General features: G+C 40.0%; 1 long non-coding RNA gene across 1 annotated transcript in view; it reads right to left on the bottom strand.

The window, feature by feature from the left end:
- LOC122564380 overlaps positions 1-22,322 on the bottom strand; it is a 212,439-nt gene extending 190,117 nt beyond the window's left edge. Inside the window, exons 1-2 of the long non-coding RNA XR_006315899.1 lie at positions 21,906-22,322; positions 19,081-19,390 (exon numbers count right to left, since the gene is read on the bottom strand). This is a non-coding gene — a long non-coding RNA (uncharacterized LOC122564380). The remainder of the gene's footprint in view (positions 1-19,080; positions 19,391-21,905) is intronic.
- Between the last annotated feature and the right edge of the window lie 4,971 nt (positions 22,323-27,293).

Below are 27,293 nucleotides of genomic sequence, written 5' to 3'. Positions count from 1 at the left end.
AATCCCCTACCATAACTACCCTATTATTCTTACAGATAGCTGAGACCTCCTTACAAGTTTGTTTCTCAATTTCCCTCTGACCATTGGGGGTCTATAATACAATCCCAATAAGGTGATCATCTCTTTCTTATTTATCAGTTCCACCCAAATAACTTCCCTGGATGTATTTCCGGGAATATCTTCCATCAGCACAGCTGTAATGCTGTCCCTTATCAAAAATGCCACTCCCCCTCCTCTCTTGCCTCCCTTTCTATCCTTCCTGTAGCATTTGTATCCTGGAACATTAAGCTGCCAGTCCTGCCCATCCCTGAGTCATGTTTCTGTAATTGCTATGATATCCCAGTCCCATGTTCCTAACCATGCCCTGAGTTCATCTGCCTTCCCTGTTAGGCCCCTTGCATTGAAATAAATGCAGTTTAATTTATTAGTCCTACCTTGTCCCTGCCTGCCCTGACTGTTTGACTCGCTTCTGTTCTCAGCTGTACCCGTCTCAGATTGATCTCTTTCCTCACTATCTCCCTGGGTCCCATCCCCCACCTTACTAGTTAATGTGTTGTCTCTTTACATCATCACCTGTCTGATTGACTATCATTGCAACCACAGCTGCAGGAATGAAGCCACAGTCTACCTGTCCTTAAATCCATACCATGTTAGAGTTCTGTCTGAAGGAATGTTGCTCTTTCCCTGAAACCAGTAGAACATAACGTCTTGTCTTTGTCCAATGTGGGAGCATCAAACTGTTGATAATGTTAGCTGTTATTGGACCACAAGCATTGAAACCTCATCTTCAACAAGACTACCATGTGCTCCACACTGACTGTGGCAAAAAAGTAGACTGTGTTATATCAGTACTCAGCTGCGTTCAGGGGGTTGTGTAATGGAGGCATCAACCAAGGTTGCAGAAGGTAGCCTATATTTCCTAGTAACCGTCCATGCAATGTTATTGGCCCTTGAAAAAAGTAGGAAGCTTGAAGTTATGAAGGGTAAAGGAATCATGGCAGCTTCCAGGGTATTTGGCATAGACATTTAAAATGTGGTAGCAATGATCAAAAGATGACTCCTGCATTGACTGAATAGAAGTGTTCTCCATTTATGGAATTGATTTAGTTGCGATATGGTGCTCTCAACATGCTGTGGGCTTTAGCCTGAAACATCTATTTTTCTGCTCCTCAGATGCTGCCTGACCTGCTGTGCTCTTCCAGCACCACACTCTTGACTCTAATCTCCAGCATCTGCAGTACTCACTTTCGCCTATGCTGTGTGTACAGTCTGCCATGCCTGTACCTGGGGGAAACCTGCTATGTTGGCAAAACATGCTGCCTAGGCTGCATCACTGATCTTGTCGTGAACAAACAAGGTGAAGTGATGTGATCTGTCACAAATTGTATCAGTAACAGCATTGATCCATTTGTGTGTTATGAATTGAGAGATCACACCGACGTCCCAGTGGCTCCTTGGGAGCAGGAGTTGAATAAAAATATGGCACTGCTGTCACTTTGATGTTCACTGAGATAGGATGGCCACTCACCCTTCAGTTTGTGAGCCCCACTGCACGAGACAATGCAGTTTTGTGACAGAATCCCAGGACATGCTCAGACAGAGCCCCAATCATCAGGAGGAAATGGTATTGAAGATGAAAAACTGTACATCCTCAGGGGGCCTTTGGCTGTGACTTCTTCTTGTGAAGACTGTTAAGCAGCTGCTGGGGGCTGTTATTGTTCCTAGGCTTGCTGGCATATTTGTTCTTCCTTAGTCTCTCTATGATTTCAATATACATCTCCCACAGCATAAATGGTCTCTGTTGTGACTGGATCCATTGCTCATGGTTCCAATGAAGCTGTGTGGGAAGTATGAGAAACAGAAAAGGTCCTTAATAATGTGAGCAGTCAGTATTTGCATCACACATAAATGACAGTTTAACATTGTTCTCAATACAGTGGGACATGGAGATTCCGATATGGAGGGCCATGGAATGCCTCTTCAGGGATTTTTGAAATAAGGACTTGAATCCAATATATTTGGAACAAGCATGTCATGTGAATACAGTATGAGATTGTACACGTGGTAGGATTATTGAAACCTTGTGTTCCCAAGTCAATACCCAAGAAAGACAGCATTGCATTTAAGATCAGATTGTTAAATATTTACAGATGAAGGTGAGAGGTAATCAGCTACAAATCATTGTGCAACCAATGAGAACTTGAATTACCTTTGTGAATTGTGGCCTGCAGTTGATACTTTAAGGTCACCTGTAATTACCTCTAGTTCACAGAGATGTCTGTGATCAATCTCTATTTACCAATGACATGATCAAGATTGTCTGTGGCCAGGATTTGCATCTTACATAGTTGGTCATTGCACGCATTTGCTGTGAAGTTGAGTAGAGTACGTGCAGATTGGGAGGCAGGAAGTCAGAATTTGGTGCTTGCAAACTGTTGGGAGGGGGCAGCATTGTGTGGTCCCTTTAAAAGATAACGTGATTTGTCTGTGTTTTGAGCTTTAAAATAGATGTCTGTGAGCAGCAGCTTGTAAGTTTGCAAGTACACAGAGAGCAGCTGAATTGTAACATTTGTATCAATAAACCGGAGAGTTAGCAGGCCAAGCAGCAGTTTTTTTTTAACTAAGACGATGGGTTTTTGAATTTAGCTGATCAATTTGAGATAGGTGCTTTGATACCAAAAACCTATTAAATTTAAGTCTCATGGTTTTCACAACATAGGGCCAATCCTATTGTAAAGAATATTGACACATCCTCATGGGTATGAAAAGAAGAGGGCAGTTGGACAAAGACCCCAGAGCGAGCTGCTATCCACCAGACCTAACAGCCCTCAGCTCTCACAGCCTCCTCTGTGTCTTAGGGAAAGCACCATCTCAATAACACTGGTACCAACAGCACAACCAGATAATATTCCTGACAGAAGAATCGACGGACAAGGCACAGAACATTCCGTTGTAATTTCAAGAGACTAAGTTCAATTTTTTTTATGAGTGAGACTTGTCTTTATTGGAACTGAGTACCATTAGCATCATGCTTTTTTTGGGAATAGTTAGCAGTTAGAAGGGATTTATTCAGTTTATCAATAGTTTAGTTAATTTGTTCACTGCTGGAGTTAGATAAATTTTTACCTGTAGATTTTAAAGTGAATGTCAGGGATTTATTTTATTTAACTGTGAGAAGTTGTTGAAACGCAGGTTGTACTACTTTTCACACCCTTTTTAGAGATTATGGGCATTTTGGTGTTAGTTCTCAGAGGGGGGTCAATCTCTGCTTCATAACACCTTTCACACGGAAAATTCTACCATTACAGATATCTTCTCTCTGCACTGTGTAAGTATATGATTCATGCAATTGCCCTTGGAGAACCTCACAATGCTCACAAGTACAGCCTGTAGCTTCAGTCATCCAACAAATTTCTACAATTCTAGATGGCTCTACATCAAGGTTCTCTCTAAGCAAAGTCCCTGGACTTGCCAAATCAAGTTGGGCCCCATAATGATCATATACATGCACGAAGGGCTGTGCACTTAAATAAACCCCCCCAGCACTCCACAATGAAATGGAGAGGGATGTTGCTCCATATGCAAGAACACATCAAGCTACCTCTTGAAGGCCTGTTGCAAATCCATTCACACACATAGTCTGATCACTGCACTCTTGACCTCTAAAACCTTCCTATTCATCTACCTGTCCAAATGTCTTTTAAATGTTGTTACTGTACCTGCATCTACTAATTCCTCAATCTGTTCTTTCCACATACGAACCACCCACTGTCTGGTCTTCTTTAAATCGTTCTTCTCAACCTTAAAAACATATCCTCTAGTTTTGTACTCTCCTACCCTAGGAAAAAGACCTTTGCTATTTACCTCATCTATACCTCTCACGATTGTATACACCTCCATCAGGTCACCCTTCAACCTCACATACTCCAGCAAAATGTCCCACTTATCCAGCCTCCCCTTATAACTCAAATCCTCAAGTCTCAGTAACATCCGTGTAAATCTTTTCTGACCCTCTCCAATTTAATAATATCATTCCTATAGAAGAGTGATCAGAACTGCACACAATGTATGACCCCTTATTTTTAAACAACAACCCATAGTTCTAGATTATAGTACAAGAGGAAACATCTTTTCCACATTCACCCTGCCATGATCCTGCAGAATCTTATATTTTCAGTTATGTGATCTCTTCCTCAACTAAACTGCATCAAAAATAATTCTAACCTGACCACACTTCTTCTTAAGACAACCCACCCATTCCAAGTATTAGTCTACAAGTCTGCCCTAAAGTGCTTCCAATGTATTTACATCTTTCCTTAAATAAGGAAAAAATTGCTGTAAACAGTACAGTACTCCAGGTGTGGTCTCACCTCTATTAATGCCCTGCTTCACTGATGTGGAAGTACTGGTGTTGGACTGGGGTAGACAAATTCAGAAATCACATGACACCAGATTATAGTCCAACAGGTTTATTTGAAATCACAAGCTTTCAGAGCCTGATGAAGGGGCTATGCTCTGAAAGCTTGTGATTTCAAATAAACCTGTTGGACTATAATCTGGAGTCATGTGATTTCTGACCTGTTTCACTGAAGCATAGCCTCCCTACTTTTGTTAATTCACATTGCAATAAAACTAACATTTTACCAGCTTTCATAATTTCTTGTTTTCCCTGCACACTAACCTTTTCATGATTCATGCACCAGGACACCCAGATCCCTCTGCAATCCCACAATGTAAATATTGCTTTTTTTTTATTCTCCCTGCCAAATTAAACAATTTCACATCTTCCAAGATTATATACCATTTATCATATCTTTGCTATTCGGTTAACTTGTCTGTCACTTTGTAGGTTCTTTATATCCTCTTCATGATACATTATCTTATCGATATTAGTGTCATATACAAATTTGGCGAGCATACTTTCATCTAAGACACTTATGTAAATGGTACAATGTTGAGGCCTCAGTGCTGAGACCTGTGACAGATTTCTCATTACATCTTGACAACCAAGAAATTGCCTCTTTATGGCTACTCTCTGTTTCCTGTTAGTTAGCCAACCTACCATCTGTGCCAATATGCTACCGACTGCACCACAACCCTTATTTTCCACAATAAAATGTGATGTGGCACCTTACCAAATGCCTTTATGCACAGCACATAATATTTCTTTTCAGAATTATAACAAATTGGATAAGTTAGAGTCATAGAGATAAACAGCACAGGAAAAAAAATCTTTAGTCCAAATCGTCCATGTCAACCAGATATCTTAAATTAAACTAGTCCCATTTGCCAGCATTTGGCCCATATCCCTCTAAACCTTTCCTATTCATGTACCCATACAGATGCCTTTAAAATGTTGTAACTGTACCAGCTTCCACCACTTTCTCTGCTAGCTCATTCCATACAAGCACCAGCCTCTGCCTGAAAAGATTGCCCCTTCGGTCCCTTATAAATCTTAAACGAAAACAGAAGTTTCTGGAAAAGCTCAGCAGGTCTGGCAGTTTCTGTGAAGAGAAATCAGAGTTAGCATTTCGGGTTCCAGTGACCTTCCTCAGAACTGATGGTAGCTAGGAAAATTTCAGCTTAAATGCAGAAGATAGGTTGGGGGAGGGGGTAAGGAGTAAACAATAGGTGGGGGATAGAGCCCAAAGAAAGAGAACAGTTGGACAGACAAAGGAGTAGATAATGATTCGGGTGGAGGGTGAGTAACTGTAAATGGAGATTGGTTTCCATCACAACTGATGGTACACCAGCCATGCTTGATGTAAATGGGGGCTTTGTTACATTTTGCAGAAATAATCACCTTTTCCTCTCATTTGTCAATTGCCCTTGTATAATCCACTAGAAAACATTAGTGAGTAAAATTATGGATATTTCTCATATGATGACAGCTGTTGTTAAGATTAAAAGCAAGAGCATTTCAGGACTGTTTGTTTAAATCCTTAATGGATGAACTTGATGCTGCCTATGGTGAACTAATTCTCTATGCTGATGTGAGGTGATTAAATTGAGTGAAGATATTTCAAAGTTTTTTTCAATCCTGATGCCTGAAATTGTCTTTTTTTTATTCTGGAATGAAGAAATGAAATGCACAGTTAACTGTCAGAAATGTGTGGTTGCTCTTCATTACATTCCTTACATACATAACCTTAAAACTGAATGAGTTGAACTGTGGGGAAAGGACAGATACTTGGAATATATGATCAGTATGCTGAATGGATTCAAAATGTAGCTGAGTCTGTAGTCCTCCCAATTAAAAATATAAAATGCTGCAATACTTCCCTAGTCTGGGGAAAACACTAGAAAAAAAAAATCAAAATCAAGATCAAAGAAGAATGGATCAATCTAGAAAACTTGTGGACACTTTTAGGGAAGTTAGCAGAGGAATTCAACAGGCAATTTCAGGGATTATAACTGTTGGAACAAATTATCATGCTTGTCTTAAATCCATTCCTTCAGGTAGATTTTTGTGGATTTGCTCCCAAATTTCATCAGATAGAACATTACAGCACAGTACATGCCTTTCGGACCTCAATGTTGTGCTGACCTGTGGAACCAATCTAAAGCCCATCTTACCAACACTATTCCATTTTCATCCATATGTTTATCCACTGCCCATTTAAATGCCCTGGACGTTGGTGAATGTACTACAGTTGCAGGGCAGTTCCATGCCCCTACTACTCTCTGAGTAAAGAAACCACCTCTGACATCTGTCCTATATCTATCACCTTTCAATTTAAAGCTATGTCCCCTGGTGCTTGCCATCATTATACGAGGAAAAAGGCTCTCACTTTTCACCCTATCTAACCCACTGATTATCTTATATGTCTCAATTAAGTCACCTCAACCTTCTTCGCTCTAATGAAAACAGCCTCAAGTCCCTCAGCCTTTCCTCATAAGACCTTTCCTCCATACAGGCAACAGTCTGGTAAATTGCCTCTGAACCATTTCCAAGGCTTCCACATCCTTCCTATAATGCGGTGACCGGAACTGTACGCAATACTCCAACTGTGGCCGCACCAGAAGTTTGTACAGCTGCAACATGACCTCGTGGCTCCGAAACTCAGACCCTCTATCAATAGAAGCTAACACACTGTGTGCCTTCTTAACAACCCTATCAACCTGGGTGGCAACTTTCAGGGATCTAAGTACATGAACACCAAGATCTCTTTGCTCATTTACACTGCCAAGAATCTTACCATTAGCTTAGTACTCTTTATTCCTGTTGTTCTTTCCAAAGTGAATCACCCCACACTTTTCCACATTAACTCCCATTTGCCACCTCTCAGCCCAGCTCTACAGCTGATCTATGTCCCCCTGTAAACTGCATTATACTTTGACACTGTCCACAACTCCACTGACCTTAATGTCATCTCCAAATTTACTAACCCATCCATCTACACCCTCATCCAGGTCATTTATAAAAATGACAAACAGCAGTCGACCCAAAACAGATCCTCGCAGTACTCCACTAGTAATTGAACTCCACAATGAAAATTTCCCATCAACCACCACCCTCTGTCTTCTTTCAGGTAGCTAATTTCTGATCCAAACCACTAAAACACTCTCAATCCCATGCCTCCGTATTTTGTGCAATAGCCCACTGTGGGAATCTTATCAAACGCCTTACTGAAATCCATATACACATCAACCACTTTACCCTCATCTACCTGTTTTGTCGCTTTGTCAAAGAACTCAATAAGGGTTGTGAGGCACGACTGACCCTTGGCAAAACTGTATTGACTATCCCTAATCAACTTATTCCTTTCTGGATGATTATAAATCCTATCTCTTAAAAGCGCTTTCCCACACTTTACCCACAACTGAAGTAATGCTCACTGGTCTATAATTACCAGGATTGTCCCTACTCCCCCTGTTGAACAAGGAGATAACGTTTGCTATCCTCCAGTCTTCTGGCACTATTCCTGTAGACAATGATGACATAAAGATCAAATCCAAAGGCTTGGCAATCTTCTCCCTGGCTTCCCAGAGAATCCTAGGATAAATCCCATCCAGCTCAGAGGACTTATCTATTTTTACACTTTCCAGAATTGCTAGCACCTTCTCCTTGTGAATCTGAATCCTGTCTAGTCTAGTCGCCTGTATCTCTGTATTCTCCTCGACAACGTTGCCTTTTTCCAGGGTGAATACTGATGAAAAATATTCATTTAGTGCTTCTCCTATCTCCTCAGACTCCACACACAACTTCCCACTACTGTCCTTGATCAGCCCTAACCTTACTCTAGTCATTATTGTATTCCTGATATACATATAGAAAGCTTTAGGGTTTTCCTTGATTCTATCTGCCAATGACTTCTTATGACCTCTCCCAGCTCTTCTTAGTTATCTGTTTAGGTCTTTCCTGGCTAGCTTGTAACTCTTAAGCACCCTAACTGAGCCTTCACGCTTCATCCTAACATAAGCCTTCTTCTTCCTCTTAAGAGATTCAACTTGCTTAGTAAACCATGGCTCCCTCACTTGACCACTTCCTCTGTGCTTGACAGGTACATACTTATCAAGGACATGCCGTTGCTATTTCTTGAATAAGTTCCACATTTCAATTGTGCCCATCCCCTGCAGTTTCTTTCCCCATCCCATACATCCTAAGTCTTGTCTAATCACATCGTAATTGCCTTTTCCCCAGTTATAACTCTTGCCCTCCTGTTTATACCTATCCTTTTCCATCACTAAAGTAAACATAAACGAATTACCGTCACTATCACTAAAATTCTCACCTACCATCTAACACTTGGCCGGGTTCATTACCCAGTACCAAATCTAATGTGGCTTCACCTCTTGTGGACCTGTTTACATAATTAGTCAGGAAACCCTCCTGCACACATTGGACAAAAACTGACCCATCTAAAGTACTCGCACTAAAGTATTTCCAGTCAATATTTGGAAAGTTAAAGTCCCCCGTTACAACTCCTATCCAGAATTATCTTTGCTATCCTTTCCTCTACATCTCCGGAACTATTCAGAGGCCAATAGAAAACTTCCAACAGGTTGACCTCTCCTTTCCTGTTTCTAACCTCAACCCATACTAACTCAGTAGACAAGTCCTCAAACGTCCTTTCTGCCAACATAGTGCTGTCCTTGGACTAACCATGCCACATCTCCCCCTCTTTTACCATCTTCTCTGTTCTTACTGAAACATCTAACTCCCAGAACCTGCAACACCCATTCCTGTCCCTGCTCTATCCATGTCTCCAAAATGACTCCAACATCAATGTCCCAGCTGCAAGTTCACCCACCTTATTCTGGATGCTCCTGACATTGAAGTAGACATACTTCAAACCATTTTCCTGCTTGCCGGTGCACTCTGGTGATCTTGAAACCATATTTCTGACCTCACTACTCTCAACCTCCTGTTCACTGGAACTACAATTTAGATTCCCATTCCCCTGATGAATTAGTTTAAACCCTCCTGAAGAGCATTAGCAAATCTCACCCCCCTCTCCCCACCAGGATATTGGTACCCCTCTGGTTCAGGTGTAGACCATCCTGTTTATAGATGTCCTACCCCAGAATGAGCCCGAATTTTCCAGGTATCCAAAACCCTCCATCCTGCACCATCCCTGTAGCCACATGTTCAACTCCTCTCTCTCCCTATTCCTCACCTCGCTAGCACGTGGCACCGGCAACAAACCAGAGATAACAACTCTGTTTGTTGAAGCTCCAAGCTTCCACCCGAGCTCTCTGAATTTCTGCCTTACATCCTTTTCCTACTTATGTCATTGATGCCTATGCGGACCACGACTTGAGGCTGCCATCCCTCCCCCTCAAGGATCCTGAAAACATGATCCGAGACATCACGGACTCTGGCACCTGGGAGGCAACACACCAATCATGAGTCTCTCTCATTCCCACAAAACCTTCCATCTGGGAGGCAACACACCAATCGTGAGTCTCTCTCATTCCCACAAAACCTTCCATCTGTCTCCTGACCTGTGGAGTCCCCAGTGACAAATGCTTTACTCCTCTGTCTCCTTCCCTACTGAGCAACAGGGATAGACTCTGGCTTCCACCATGGCTTATCCTTGGTAAGTCATCCCCTACAACAGTATCCAAAATGGTGTACTTGTTATTGAGCTGAATGGGGAATCCCTGCACTGTCTTTTGGTTCCCTTTCTGTCCCCTAACTGTAATCCATCTGCCTTTTTCGTGAATCTGAGGTGTGACTACCTCTTTGTAACTCCTCTCTATATCCCCCTCCGCCTCCTGAATGATCTGAAGTTCATCCAGCTCCAGCTCCAATTCCTAATGTGGTTTTCAAGGAGCTGGAGTTGGGTGCACTTCCCACAGATGCAGTCAGCAGGGACACTAGTTGTGACCCTTACCTCCCATTCTGCAGGAGGAACATTCAATTGCCCTAACTGCCATTCCCACTATTCTAAATTCCCAAAGAGTACATTGAAAATTAAAGAACATAAAAGAATTATTTACTCAGTTTGAATCCACACCTACATTAAGAATTTCTTAAGATGTCTTAATGGACATCATCCAATGCTCAAATTCTCCTGAAATAAAGCAAACAAACAAATCTTCTTGATGTTCTCTACTGCTATCTCCACAAACTTATCTTCACTGGACAATATACACATTGGGATTTCATAGTTCCAAACACTAAGACTGGACACTGAAAGTGATGGATAGGGTTTCAATCAAACAGGCTGCTATATCCCAGATGGACACGGGCTGCACTCATCCTGTACAGTGGAAAGTAGTCCATCATACTGCCTTATAGATGGTGGACAGACACCGGAAGACAGACTACTCACTGCAGAAAAGTCCAGATCAAAACAAAAAGATTTTTGGAGACTTGTAAACAGAGAAAAATACCAGCTCCTATTATCCTGTGCTTTTAAAATGAAAGCTTACTTTGATTCCACACATCTTTGAGATAGCATTCTCTTAAATGAAGGTAAGTCCAAGTCTATGTTTCCTGCCCACCTCACCGATACCCATTTAATAGACTGATTTTGACTAGCAACTGAAACTAAACCCTACTTCAAAGCACTGGCTGATAATGTGCAGTCACAGGTATCACATTGAGAATAGAAAAGACAAAATGAATAACTATATGTACTTGGTTTTGTATTTATACACAACTAAAAGTAAACTTTATTTATTCTATTCATTTTCAAGGTAGATCATGGGTTACACATAAAGTGACCTTGTGGTTGAAAAGCTTGGAGATCACTGTTTTGTAGTGAAGGCCAATGTAAAATAACTGTTCAACTCATCTACCATCTGCTTACTTTTCATTATCTCTATAGACTTACTTTCTACTGGACTAACTCCCACTTTGTTAACTTATGTTTAAATATTGTATTGTCAGAATCATATAATGAAGCACAGCACTTCATACAGCATTCTATCAGTTGTACATATTTCAGTAACACTTTCATTCTACACCATTATAACATACTGCTGTCATCATTGGTGGACTGTCCAATATCAGACATGTTCTCAGATAGCTCAAACATGGCCTGGGATTGATTTTCCAACTCTGCTTCAGAGAAATGATGAAGAATTCTGATATAAAGCATCAGCTTGAAGCACATCCAACGCAATAGTCAAATGACGTAACAGCACTGGTTGTTGAAAGGAAGTCAATGGTTTTTCGGACTGTGCAGCGGAGCAGGGGAGGGTATTGGGGGTGAAGTTATCTCCGCACCTCATGACATTAAGGATTGGGCAATCCAAAAAATTGCTTTCCACAGGGAAAATCTTGTTATCATAAAACAGGTCCTTGTTCATAGCATTATCACAAATCCTTCATGCTAAATAATAAAACAGGTACTGTTTCAATATATGCTTTACACCACTGAAGTACTTTTACATTAACCGTTGCACAATAATTCAGCCAATGAATCTGCACTAAATTGTTCAAGATGTTAACATCTATAGCAGCACACCTTGTTTGATGACTCTATTATATCCCATCTTCTTCTTGGTCTCTGTTCTGTTTAATTTCTATATGGTAACTGCAGAGACTCCTTCAACATATGCTTCAAAAGCCCAAGGATTTTGCCCTGGTTAAGTAGTCATACTAAATAAGTAATTGAGTGCAATTCAAATGCCTGTATTCTGAAGCTAATCTTGGAAAGGAAATAGCTTACAGCCATTTGAACAAAATATAAGAATGCAGAAATGGTGACAAATTTAATTGCTCTGAACACATTTAGCACACTAAACCAAAATTGATGCAGATTTAATATCTGATGAGTTCCAGTTCAGCATCTGCTTCTAACAATGCTACCCAATCCAAATCATCCACTACTCACATTCTGACAAATTTTATTCAGCCCATTTTTAATGCTGAGCAGGATACAACGTCTCCATGTGTTTTACAGATTTCGAGCACAGAGATAAATTGCTTAACTCTTGCATGATGGAGCAGGAGAAAATGTCAAGTAGTCTTTCAATTCCTGCACTGCATAGGAATACATCCTAGGTGAATATAATTCAAAGCAATCGAATTTGCTTCCAGTTAACAATTACCTAAAATTATTTCACTAAAGTTCAACTCACCTAATGGTTCAATGGGCTTAACCAGTTGTGTAGATGAGTGAAGCATCCAAATCTGAAATCAGCTCAGTCCCAAATTAATGGATCTTTACAAGCTTGGTGTCAAATTGAGTTCAGTGCCCTTGGTGGGAAACGAAGAATAATGGCCAAGGTTTGTGCTCTAATCACTATCTGGTGATTCCTGTTTGAAATGTGCATGTGTGGGCTTAAATTGAGGATGCAGTCAACAGGTTTACCTTGAATATATTGAAAAGCTCACTTCAATGTGACACAAATGATTCAAGTCCATTTGGAAAAGGACGAAGAGACAAGGTGATGTGTAAGTCTGTATCCTAGCAAGGAGTGAATGACTCCGGAAGAAGAAGAGAGAAATGTGGCATGGGAAACTTGCTCCAAAAGTTATCGGGGGCAAGGTAATGCATTTCGTCAGCATCTCTCTAGCTCTAGTTTTTAATGCAGATAAAACTTACCTTGAGTTATTTTGACATTGAATAATAATGGATCAGTTGCTCACTGTATATCTCTCCAGAGATCTACTGACTTCTGCACAAATAAAAAATTGAAGTGACATGTGATGGGCAGCTGATCCAACTTTCACAATTTTTCACAGAGTAAAACTTTAGGCCAAGGTACATTGATGACTTCAGATTATTCGGCATAAAACGCTGTTTAAAGAAAACTACAAAAAGCAGCCTACTGCCACACTGTACAGATGTGCATAGATAACCTATTACAGAAGACATGAAGAAATTACTTTTATAGGAGCCACCCTCATATATCTCAACAATGTCCTTCATCATTCAAGTTAGTCCATTGTCGAGTTGGACTCAATCACCACATTCTAATAGCAGGAATGCAGCCAGTTATTGAGTCTTTTATTACAGGTGACTGGTGATGACAATAGGGAGGTTGAAAAACTGACCTCAGTTTTGAAATTAAGGTGGGCATGGAGTGACAGGGACATCACTCAGCTTTTACTGGAAGATTCATCACTCATACTTTTGTTACATATTTTCGGTCCTAAAATATATATCTTTTACTAATGCTTGCCTGAAGTGGGAAAATTGAATGAGAAACAAAATACCCCATTACTTTTATGAGTTTCTGTAATCTATAAACACAATGTTTTCCTGAAGAAGGGCTTATGCCCGAAACATCAATTCTCCTGGTCCTCGGATGCTGCCTGGCCTGCTGTGTTTTTCCAGCACCACATTTTTCAACACAATGTTTGACCCTATTTTGATTAAGAACTGTTTAATACCCAAATGTTTCAATTCAGAACGTCATTTTTTAAATGTGCAACCTTCTTACTACCTATACAACCAAGAAATTGATGGTAATGGGCACCACATAATTGTGCTTTTTGTAACCTGAGCAAGGAAATACCAAATGTTCTACTATTCTTCATAAATTAACACAAAGGATCTTTTTATAGAAAATAGCTTTTTGTCTTCCGCCATTCATGTTTCATGTTTATTTTTCTAGGGACGGTGCAGGAAAATCAAGAATTTTTTTTGTAGAATAAATGCCATCTTAAAAAATTATATTAATGCACACTTTCTTCCCAAACAAATGTTAGACTTACATTTTATTTATGGATGAGGAGCCAGGACAGTCGTATAATTTCCATCATAGTCATTATTATCTGTATTCAATCTAGTCAGCAGATTGTCCAACCACAAGACCAAAGCTGCAACTATATCCCCATTTAACATCCTCACACATGTCACTTTAATCAGGGGGTTCACTGAAAAGCGATCAGGAGTGGGAGCACTGATTGATTTTCCCTTTCCTGTTCCAGGGGTAGAAGTCAGCAGAAATATTCCTAACTTTCTGCCACTATTCTAGCTGAGATCAATTCGCCTCACACAGAGAAGAATCAAATCTGAATCAAATCTAGCTAGTTATTTCAAAGCTTACTGAGATTTCAAAATAAGTCCAGCTTTCTCCTCCTTATTGTTTTTTTTAAAATTATCACAGCAATATATTTATATAAAGGGCTTTCAACAGAATAAAATTCTCCAATGTACTTCACACAAACATTAAAAAACAAAATATGACACCAAACTGATGAGGAATGCTGAATGCACACCATTCTGACTTGGCTATTCATTGACTGTTACTGGGTGAAAGTACTGGAGCTCCCTCACTAACAACAATGTGGGTTTACCAACTCAAAATGGACTGCAATAGTTCAATATGGCAGTTTACAATCACATTCCCACAGACAGTTAAAGATGGGCAGTAAGTGCTTGCCCAGCCAGAATCTCCCACATCAAGTGAATGAATAAAAAATAACATATTAAGTCAGATGACCAAAATTTGACCAAAAAGTCAGGTTTTAAGGAAGAGAACAGTGAGATAGAAAAACACAGAGATTTGGGGAGTGAATTCCAGCCATTTATGGCTTTCCTATCAGCCATTTCAGTATTGTGGCAAAAGCAAAATCCTGATTGGTGTTCCACAAAAGATCAACTTTGGTACATCATGTAAAATTCAAGAATGGCACATGAAAATTATAAGCTGCTCATTTTATTTCATAATATATAATCTACATAATCAGTTTTAACTGTTGCATTGCTTTTTACAGTAAACTCATTATGGGCGCAGTGAATAATCTTAGAATCATGATCAGTAATCAGTAATGGAGAAAACAAGATTTGGGCAAAATAAATTGTTGCTGAAAGAACTTGGGGTGAACATAACTGCAAGAAACATCTTAATTTACTATTTTTGAAAGAAACACTGTCACCATGAAAACCTCTTCCTATGCATATGGTCACAGAAATTTAAGGGTGCATACATGAGGATCAGTGGTCGGCACAACATCGTGGGCTGAAGGGCCTGTTCTGTGCTGTACTGTTCTATGTTCTATGTTCTATGTTCTCTGATTGGCTGCTATTGATGTAACAGAAACATATCACTATCACATCGTTTGTGGCTGATGTCATAAGCTCAAAGTTCTGCCTGTTTTCCCATCTCCTCTAACACAAATAGATTCAGCAGTGTTTAACTTCTTCATGATGACTGTGCAACCTTCTTTCTACCTATACATCAACTGAAAAGAAATAAGGAAACAGTGGCATAAATACTTTTTTATGAGTCAATTAAATTCCTGTGGGATTCCTGCTTGGTGGTTTTCAGTACTAGTAAATGCACGTGTTTACTGAACTAGTACTGTATATGTGTAAATGCACATATGTACTGAACTAGTGTGTGTATAAATGCACATGTATACTTTAACTGAAAATCATGTCTTTTTAAAAATTGAAGTTACATAACTCAAAAACTCAAGGAGCAAATTTGAAAGCCTAAGCAGAAAAATACATTGTTACATTTTTCAGGTCAAGTTATTTGAATACTGTATTCAGATTATATATCAAAAAATTAGAACAGATTTTTGGTGAAACTGTAATGAGGTTACAATGTATCTCATAGGAGAAAGGGAGGACTGCAGATGCTAGAGTTGAAAATCGAGAATGTGGTGCTGGAAAAGCATAGCAGGTCAGGCAGCATCCGAGGAGCAGGAGAATTGACGTTTCGGGAATAAGCCCTTCATCAGGACGGCTCAAGTATGACTCCTGATGAGGAGCTTATATCTGAAATGTCAATTCTCCTGCACCTCAGATGTTGCCTGACCTGCTGTGCTTTTCCAGCACCACACTCTCGACTACAACGTATCTCATGCAAACATTCCAACTAAATCTACTTAACAAAGTTCTGGATATAGCCCACATCACTATTACTTCAATTTATATAAAATCCACCATATATTATTTTCTTGATTGGCTCAAGTATGAATCTTAAATAAGCAACGAAGTACAACTGCTGTATCTGAAAAGTATACTTTCCTGTAATATTACCATCCAGGTAAAATATTTACTAACATACAAGCAAATTGTAACCAATAAAGTAGCAAGCTACCAAAATAACACAATTTCTTATAAAAATGCTTTCAGTTACCATCTTACTTTCTCAAAATCTCATATCATTAGCAACCTATTGTGAAATACATCTGACTCCTTTATGATATTTACCAATCAAATGTCACAGATATACATGCATAACATAATTAACTAGATAGATTCATGGCTGAAAATGTGTTGCTGGAAAAGCGCAGCAGGTCAGGCAGCATCCAAGGAACAGGAGAATCGACGTTTCGGGCATAAGCCCTTCTTCAGGAATGATTCCTGAAGAAGGGCTTATGCCCGAAACGTCGATTCTCCTGTTCCTTGGATGCTGCCTGACCTGCTGCGCTTTTCCAGCAACACATTTTCAGCTCTGATCTCCAGCATCTGCAGTCCTCACTTTCTCCTCACAGATAGATTCATGGCCCCAGTATATAATACAGTAACTAACAGTAAATTTGGAGGTGAATTAAGCAATTCCGTTTGGGTCCAAAAGCCTCCCCTTTCTCAGCAGCCTTAGATTTTTCGTCTTTCTTGCTTTCCACGTCTTTTGAATTCGATTTAGTTTTAGGAAAAAATATTTGTTCACTGATATATCTTCAATGCTTAACAATGGGAGGAGTGATATATGCACCTAAAACATTGTTAGAGGCAGATACAATGTATGTTTGAAGTTTGATCTTTTGGGAGTTGTTGTAGCAGATGGTTGAGGTAATTAATATTTTGCTTCCATAAACAGATCCATTCTGTCAGGGCTTCTAAATATGATTTCTTTTTTGCAAAGTAACAAAGAGAATAAATATGCTATTAATGAACATAATTTAGTTTTAGGACTTCAAAAATGTTGGAATTGCATGATGTTGCAATAACAGCCAATCTTACCACCAATCATACAACTTGCTTTATCTTGAGGCAAGTACATCTACTTCCACTTGCCGAGGATACACTGTCAAATGGTGCACAGCTCATTGCTGATTCATCCAATATATAGGAGAATATATATCTCCTGCAGAAGGTTTGCTATGACATTCACAGAACATGCAAAGGCCAGCAAATATCTAACATAAATGGTGTCAAATGCAAAACCTCATGAAGCAAAGGAAGGACAAGTTTATTTAAACACAGCTTCTCATGCTAATATCAGGTGTAAACTACCAAGCTAACAGCTCTTTAATTAGAACATAATAACCACCACGCTTTACTAACATGCCCATAAAATGCACATATCAGTTTTGGACAAACATTTCAGAAAGCCTCAGCATACTGAATCATAAGTCATAGAATCATTACAGCATAGAAAAACAAAACCATTGATTCTGTCAAGTTCATCCTGGCTTGCTGCAAGAATAAACCACCTAGTATCACTCACGTGCCTATTTACTATAGTCCAACAAGATCTTTGCTTTCAGATAATTATACAATAGTTATTTTTTAGAAAGATCTCTGCTGAATCTACCTGCAGCACACTCTCAGGCATTGCAATCCATATCCTAACAACTTGCTGCTTTAAAATTATTTTGCTCATGCTAGTGCTGTTTCTATTGTTCATCACTTTATATTGTTGCATGCTGGTTCTCAAGTTTTGCACCAATGGAAACTGCTTCTCCCCATCCATTCTATTCACACCCCATATGATTGATAGAATAATTCTATCAAATTTCCTTTTAACTTTCTCTATGGCGAGAAGTTCCAGTTTCTCTAAGCAAACCACCATAATAAAGTTTCTTATCCCTGGAATGATTCACATGAATCTTTTCTGCATCCTCTCTAATCCCCTCAAATTCTTCCTCAGGTTTTGTCCCCAGAGGTCCCCACTCTCCAGTTGAGGCTGAATTGATGTTTTGTACAGACTTATCAGAAATTCTTTACTTTTTGTACTCTAAAATCTGTGCATAAATCCCTAGATCCCAGGAGCTTTATTAGTTGCTTCTCAGTTTCATAAATGTATGCTCATACACCCCCAGATCAATCTGCACCTATACATCTTTTAAAATTCTACTCATTATTTTATGTTGTCTCTCCTCGTTCTTCCTACCAAAATAAATCACTACACACTTCCTTGCATCAAATTCCATTTGCCACTTGTCTACTCATTCCACCGACCTATGGCTTTTTGAAGTTGAACACTATTCATAATGCTTGTTAGTTTTATATAATCCACAAGGTTTAGAATTGTGCCCTGTATACACACGTCAAGATAATGAATTTATCAAGAAATGCAGGGATCCCAACATCACTTCTTCAGAAACCCAACGGCAAACCTTCCACCAGACCAAATGCAAACTGTTTTTCATAATTCTGTTCCCTGTCAGTCAATTTTTTTTTATACATGCTGCTGCTGTCCCTTTCACTACATGAGCTCTTATTTTGTTCACAAGCTTGTTCTGTGACACTTCATGAAATGCCTTTTGAAAGTCCACAAACTACATAAATTGTATTATTATCATTCACTGAGCAGAACTGGGGTCTCGTTATTATTTACCTGTGTAGTTTCATTCTGCCTCTGAATTCTGGCTAGATTGTTTACTTCACCATGGTTCATCTCAAACAGAGAAAATCTTTACAAAGGAGAAGCCATAAAAGAAGATATATTGTCCTTTGCAGACATTGCGATATATGAAGCAACGCATTAACATACCTGGAATTCATTCTGAATCTTGATAGTAGAATTATCCAAATGCCATCATCTTCACAAGCAATCCAATTTGTAAAATTAAATTCCATAGAGATCAATTTAGCTTATATCCTTTGTTTGTCCTCACATGAATTAACTGTTGTTCCCAAGATTTAAATGATGAACCCTTCATAATAATATCTCCAAACTCCTCCATCAGCTTGCGGGTCTACAACTGTACAAGTAGAGAACATAAATCCATTGATATTTGACTCTTAGAAGTTGTAAAAATCCACATTAATTCTCCATCTTGGTATATTCTGGTGAACTCTTCCTTTGAAAGAGAAAATACTTGGTTAACAGGTGAAAAATTGTATAATTCCTGCAACATTTTGACTTCATTTTAATCTGCCTCAAAGTGGAATGAAATAAACATCCCAAATTGCCTGTAAAATATTTCATGGCTAACTTTATGTTGACCAAGCATCAGAGTCACTAGTGGGTAACCAAAATAAATCGAGAAAGTATAAATGTAATTGGAAAGCGATAAGATGTTAGGTACCGAGACTTCAGGAGTGCTAGAAAGCCAAAGCTCAGTTCAAATGTTTGTTACTGAAGCTAATTACATAAATACAGTGCGTTCTCTGGAAATGGACAAGAAACAGCTAGACATTGTAAACAGAGCACAGAGGGTCTGTTCCCAGTGAATGAATTGGGATGAGTCAAAAGAATGCTGTGTATATAATTCAATATTGGTCATGATTCCAACAGAAGAGCAACTTACAACTTCTGTTCAATTTCAACTCATTTTATGATAGAATTGGGAAAGTTTTATCAAGGCTAAGCATTATTTTCAAACATCCTTTTCAAAGAATTACTGAACTACTTAGTTTGGTTTTGAGAAAATACTGTTACTTGGCCAATGAGATGGAGCCCCTTCAGGAATAGTTCATATCTTTATTAATCTTAGCACAACCTTAAACTAATAATTGCTGTCTCTTATGTGTGAGAATTTGTATGTCATACATGATGGCTTCCCTGCACACCAGGATTCTCTAAGACACTCATTCCATTTACATCCCTCACCCACTCCAAGCCTCAATGTTATTCTACATGATTTTATTGTAGTCAGCAACTTAAGCTTCCGTCAGTAGATTGGGAACAGTACATTGATTTATGATTGAAAGTAACATAAGATGGGAAAGGACACAGATAACAAACAAAGAATAGAGAAATATAAAAGAAAAAGTGGGAAAAAAATGTAAGAAACATGTATTTATATGTGATCTCTGTTTTGAAATCACTGCACCAAGATATCTAAAAATAAATGTAACTTTTACCTAAAAGTCCTTGTAAAGCATAGGATGGGATCCTAACTCACTTTGTCTCACATTTTTTTTAAAAATCACTTTACTTCTATTTACCAGGTTCAATGTAATCACATATACTATTTAGTACATGGCTTTATCTATTGCTAACGCATTGAAGGAATCAGATCTGGACCCTGTTTTAATCCAAACTATTTCTCTATGTAGAATATTCAAATATCAGAACTTTTTTTGCAAAGTGGTGGAAAAAGCCCTGTAAAAAGTAAAAGTAGCCTGCAGTCATGCCAAAATGTGACTGTAAAAAAGACAGCAAAGTAAATCAACTGAAGTATAGTTTGAGATGAGTAATTAAACAGGATGATCCGTGAAATTGTGTAATTTGTTTTGTTTTACTTGGAACAGTCTAAATATATTCTCCAAATAAATCTTTATTATACCCCTCTTCAGTAAAAATACAAAAATTGAATCCATTACCTTAACGAAAGTAATGCTTTTTTTCAAATACATTATGCATTTTACAACATGTATGAAAGACTGTCTTTTTTTATTGAACTTTTTGTGGTGGGGTTAGTTTTAAGAAATTTATTCTATAAAAAAATAATTCAGGGTAGCAATGTGAAGGGGTAGCTGAAAAGAAATATTAGTTTAAACTGCTTAAATTAAACTGACTACAGAAAAATCTATGAATTATTAACTGGAGACATGCAGTACCAAACAATGGTCCTCTCTCACGAGGAGTCCTTGGGTAACAAAAGAATAGGGAGTGGCTGAACTCACTGTTTAGAATCGATGAAAGTAAAGAAGGTCCAAATTTTAGGCAGAAAATGAATGATAAATGACTTTCCCCAAATCCAATTAACTCTCACTTGTTACCTACTCGTTAAGAATATATTGTGAAATTCTGATGTATCTGTCTCGAGTCAGTACAGGGACCATGATCTATTGTTTTAATTCTGGCACTGTCAACCAAACCCAACATCTAACATACAATTTGGATATATTTCTCATGTGCCATGTAATTAACAGCAAGGTTAAGTATCTCTGGATAGTCTGAGAAAAATGATAACAGAACACATGTACTGTCTCGAGTGATTTAACCGCATTGGAAAGCATCTTTAAAGTATTTTGTTAATTCAAGATTGCTCCTCAAAGTCTTGCAATACCTTGTCTGTTGCGTCAGGCAGATTTTGGGCAAGTTCAAAATTTCATTTGTACTCGAAGTGGAAGCCTAAATCTTCTTCCCGTACAAAGAGCAAAACTATTCGGATGGATCTTCGTCCAAAAATAAAGAGCCACACACGGGGGACAAAGAGAAAGAGCAAGGGAGGGAGAGACAAAGACTGATAGAGATGTGAGTTCAGGAAGGGATAGTTCCCCCTATAACCTGAAACAAAGAACTTGCCATGTCTAGATTTATGCTGGGCGATTTCTACCCTTCAAATGTTTAACAATGGATCCAAAAGAGATGCTTGGATATTTTCTCCCTCTGAACGATAACTATTACTCTGTAGATTTGCTTACCGTCACTTGAGGTCCGCCGAGAATGTGAATAGAATGGAACGCTATTTTAGATAAAATCTCTTCATCTTCTCTTTTAAAAAAAAACATCTGGAGTCGAGAAGCTGTATTTAGAGACGATTTTTCCTGGCTGCCAACCTGGCGAATTAACTGTTGCTCCAAGGAAAACGATGCAACTTTCGCAGCCCTGAGTTCCAAACCTGCGCAATCGTATATTTTCGTCCAAAGCAGCAGACCTGGCGATGGGATAATTCGGAACCCAGCAGAAAAGGACAAGGAGCCCGGGGGATGTTGTCACATTTCATTTACTCCGTGATACACGATGTCTGGTAACTACTGTAAAACACACTGTAGATCCCAAGTGGTCGCGATCAAATAGTTGCTTTTACAAGTTCGATTTGACTTAGGTTTTTTTCTTCTCTCTTCTCCCTAAAAAGATCACTTTAACACCTTGATCTTTGCTGGGAGAGGATTGTAATGCCCAGCCATGTTCGATGTAGTCAGAGTATGGAATTATTGAGAGCCCTCGTTCTATTCTCAGGCGAGTGAAGAGTTTGTCTGAGGGTGATGAATCCAAACTGAGAACAAAGACAGGCCTTTCCCGAGTTCAGTATCAGCCTCTACAAAGGAGGCTGCAGTTCGCCACTCAACTCCTACCTGTTGCTTGCCTGCTGTAAATATTTGAAAATCCAATGCGCCTAATATTTACGCTATTTTAAAAAAAAATGCTTTGTTGCGACTCGCCTGCAACCAGGACAAATAAAATTTAATTGTGACAATAAACGAATTGCAACAACGAGATTTAAGAGGCCATTCCATCAACTTTCGCGCTGTCTAGCGCGGTTTGTAAAATCATCTTTTCTTTACACTGTCACGGACAGCTGTCTCTTTAGAAGGAATAAAAACTTACCCTAAAGGCATAGGGAATGGTCATTACCTGCATCCCAATACTGCCAGCCCACCGATAACCTCCGAAGTGCTGCGTGTCTGAGGGTTAATTCTCTCTGATCTCTTCCAAGCTTCTCTGTCTAGAACAAAGGAAACTCCTCTCGCCCCTGCGTAAAAGGCTTTTGTGTTTAACTTTGGTGCTGACGCGCTCACGCACTCTTTCCTCACACAACCACTGTCAGATCCAACTTTTCAGCATCCGAGAGTACTCCCCACACCAAGAGACCGGCAAAACGTGAACAACACCCCAATCCAAGCATACACCCCGACAACCGGACACCCCAACACAATCGCTGATTCCAACATACATTCACCCCAACCGCAATTACAAACCCAACACACTCCCAAAGCTCACAAACGCTAACACAAACCCCAACACACCAGCATCTGCAGACCTCACTTTCTCCAACACAAATGCACTCCCAAACATGTGCACACGCACAAGCAGCCATCACAACACAACACATGTTAAATTGCCCATAGTGTTAGGTGCATTAGTCGGAGGGAAATGGGTCTGGGTGGGTTTCTCTTCGGAGGGTCGGTGTGGACTGGTTGGGCCGAAGGGCCTGTTTCCACACTGTAGGGAATCTAATCTAATCAAACATCAGACACACAGAGACCTCTACACGAACACAGACCCAGCACATACACCCAGACCGAAAACGCCATCGAACATTCAGGGAGCGGGTGGCATTGTGACAAGGCCAGTCAATTTGTAAGAGGTCCAGAGTGTGGTGCTGAAATTCCTGATGAAGGACTTACGCCCGAAACGTCAATTCTCCTGCACCTCGGGTGCTGCCTGACCTGCTGTACTTTTCCAGCACCACTCTCTGGACTCTGGTCCTCTGCAGTCCTCACTTCCCTCCCACTAAATTTGTAATCCAACACTGGGGCTACTTCCTGGGGATGTGGATTTGAATCCCTTCATGGTGGCAATAAAACGCGAGCCTAACGGCAACCGCGTAATCATTGCCAATTGTTGGGAAAGATCTACTTGGTTCGCTTTTGTCCTTTACAGAAGGAAACCTGCTGTTCTAACCTGGTCTGGCCTACCCACAACAATGTGGTTGACTCTTACTTGCCTTCTGGGAAATTAGGGATGGACAATAAATGCTGGACGAGCCAGTGACACCCGACAATAACAGAAACCCTCAAAGCACAGACCCCCACCCCCCTCCCAGGACACATACACAGACCAAATGCAATTCAACACATGAACACACAAGCATACATCTGCAAATACATATATACACCCCAGCTCAAATCCACAAATCAGTAGCTCGTTGGTACTTGTTGAGTGAGGGGGTTGGGCTGCTGCTTTTAGGTGGGCCTTGGGTATTTTTTGCCTTGCTTTTGACAAAAAGTTTGGAAACCTTGACAACAATTCGGTATTTTGCCCTTACTTTTGGGGCGACGGTCTGAGCGCATCCTTTGCTGGGCATGAACGCTGGCCTGATTCGGGGGTGAGCGTCCAGTCGCTGGGAGATCACCGGCGGAAGAAAGGCATTCCTCAAAGGAAGAAGTTTGGATGAGATGCCTGTTACCTGGTTTGGATTGGAGGCGGGGCGGGGACGAGATTGCAGCGAGGCATTTCACCGAGAAAAGGCGGGGGGGGAACTGATGGGTTTTCGAACGACAGCAAAGGGGACATCTCAACACTAATCCCTATCAGTGAGGCATGAACAAGGAGTCCCAGCCAGGGTACATCTGCACTGCCAAACAAGCAGATCTAAAGAGATTAGCAGATTACGGTATCGCGTCAGAGAGAAAACAGGCTGGGCACTCGAACCCCAGTGCACATCAGCGTGTACTTTTCGGCTACTCAATAGCAGCCTCAAAAAACGTTCCCTTAAATAGACAGGATTCCATTGAAATTAAACCCAGAACCCGACTGAACAGTCGCTCGTTTCTTTTTAGGATTTACAGCATCATCACGCGAACTGAGTGCTAACAGGTTTTGTTTTAAGTGAATATAACAGGGGATAAGGATGGTGAAGGTTTAGTAAACATTTCATTCTGGACTGATTGAGCCCAACCTACAAATATATGGTGCTTTCACAGTCACAGCAGGTAAACCCAAGTTTGTTAACAGCTTTACTTTCGGTATCGTTGGGTAATGCATTGGACAGATACAACAGCAATGTCAATCTTTTGTGTCAGTAAATCAGTCCGACGTTAAGAACAAATTGCATTTATATCGCACCTTTGATAACATTTACTTACTTTGAATCCTAAGTAAAACGCCTGAAGGATACAGGACACCCACAGGATTTTGTATATTTCACAGGAGTGTATTTCAGGTTAGTTTGAGACGCAGGTAACGTAGAATTCACAAGATGTCAACCTGCTGAAGCAACAAGTCTACTTGTCAAAACAGCAATTAATAGACCGGGCTAATGATCCACACAACCCACCAATCAGATCTAAGCTCCTCAGTGCTATCACATCTAGTACTGAGTTGTGGCAGGTGATTAAACAACTTATTGGGGGAGAGTGCTCCACAAATATTCCCATCCTTATCGCCCATCATATCAGTGGAAAAGATATGGCTGAAGCATATGCAAGAATCATCAGCCGAAAGTGCTCAGTGGATGATCATTTTCTACCTCAGCTAAGGTTCCTAGCATCACAAATGCCAATCTTCAGTCAATTCATTCACTCCACATAACATCAAGGTACAATTGAAGGCACTGTATATTACAAAGGCTGTGGTCTACAAAAAACATGGACCATAGCACTGAAAACATCTCCAACATCTTCCACTACAGTTAAAACACTGGCATTTACTTGGCAATGTGGAACATTTCCCAGGCATGTCTTTCCCATGAAAAGCAGAACTAATCCAATCCAGTCAATTTCTACCCCATCAGTCTCCTCCCAATCATCAGTAAAATGATGAAAGAAGTTACCAACAGTGCTATCAGACAGCAATAATGTGGTCAGTGATGCTCAATTTGGGTTCTGCTAAAACCACTCAGTTCACGACTTCATTACAGCTTTGGTCTAAACATGGACAAAAGAATTTAACTTAAAAGGGGAAGTGAAAATAACTGTCCTTAACATCAAGGCAGTATTTGACTTAATGTTGCATCAAAGAACCTCTAGCAAAATTGGAGTCAATGAAAATCAGGGGGAAACTTTCTGAGTCATAGCTAGCACAAAGGAAGATGGCTCTAGTTGTTTGAGGTCAGAGATTAGAGTGGTGGTGGAAGAGCACAGCAGGTCAGGCAGCATCCGAGGAGCAGGAAAATCAATGTTTCGGGCAAAAGCCCTTCATCAGGAACCATAGAACATCACTACAGAAGTTTCTCAGGGTTGTATTCCAGGTAGAACCATCTCCAATTGCTTTGTCAATCACCTTCCCTCCATCATAATGTCAGAATCAGATATGTTCACTGATGATGACAAAGCAATGTGTACTGCCTACAAGATGCAATGCAACAACTCACCAAGCCTCCTTAGAGATCATCTGTAAGACCTAAATCCTCTACCACCTAGAAGAACCAATGCAGCAGATACATGGATTTACCAGCATTTACAAGTACCTCTCCAAATTACACATCATCATAATTTGGAACAATGTTGCTCTTCCTTCAGTCTCAATGGCTCAAAATCCTGGAACTCCTTATAACAGCGCTGTGGATATATTTAAACCATATGGACTTCAGCTGCTCGTCAAGGGCTACCCCTCAGTTAGGGATGACCAACAAAGACTGCCTTGTGACTGATGCTCACATCCAATGAGTGAATGAAAAGAACTCAACATTTGAAACTGAAGCAGACAGGCACTAGGGCTGGTGACCAAAACTTTCAGTTAACAGTCAGAGGGATGGACCGGAGTTTGATAAGTTTTAAGGAGCATCCTTAAGATGGTGTGGGGAGTGGTATGAGAAGAAAACTCCAGCATTTAGGTCCAGGCAGCTAAAAGCACGGAGCCAAGAAATGAAAATCTGAATATGGCATTTACAGAATATGGGAGAGGTATCACCAGGAACGAAACATGAGAATTTTAAAACTATTATACTGCAGAATTGGGAGCCAAAATGCCGAGGTGACAGTGTGTAAATGGGATTTGGTACAAGTTGAGGCATGAGTAGCAGCGTGTTGTTTGTTTTGAGGGGAATGGTGGGCAGCCAGATAAGGGAGCATAGAAATAGTTAAGTCCAGTGGTGACACTTACCTAGATGAAACTTCTAGCAGCAAATGATCTGCAGCAGGGGCACATAAAAGCTTTTGGAACTAAATATTTGCTAGTGGTGGAGAAGACCAGTTCAGATAGTGTGCCAAGATTGCAAATGTTCTGGATCAGACTCAGACAGTATCCAGGAGGGGATAGATTCTGTGGCTACAGCAGGGAGTTTTCACATTATTTGATTGAAGCAATAGAAATGAATTGGGATACACTTGAGTTGGTGACAAAAAAGACTGAAGTAGGTTATCTGG

The sequence above is a fragment of the Chiloscyllium plagiosum genome, chromosome 29 (genome assembly GCF_004010195.1).
Source record: "Chiloscyllium plagiosum isolate BGI_BamShark_2017 chromosome 29, ASM401019v2, whole genome shotgun sequence".
Lineage (NCBI taxonomy): Eukaryota > Metazoa > Chordata > Chondrichthyes > Orectolobiformes > Hemiscylliidae > Chiloscyllium > Chiloscyllium plagiosum.
Note: the sequence above shows the minus strand (reverse complement) of the source record. Positions and strands in the feature narration are given on the sequence as shown.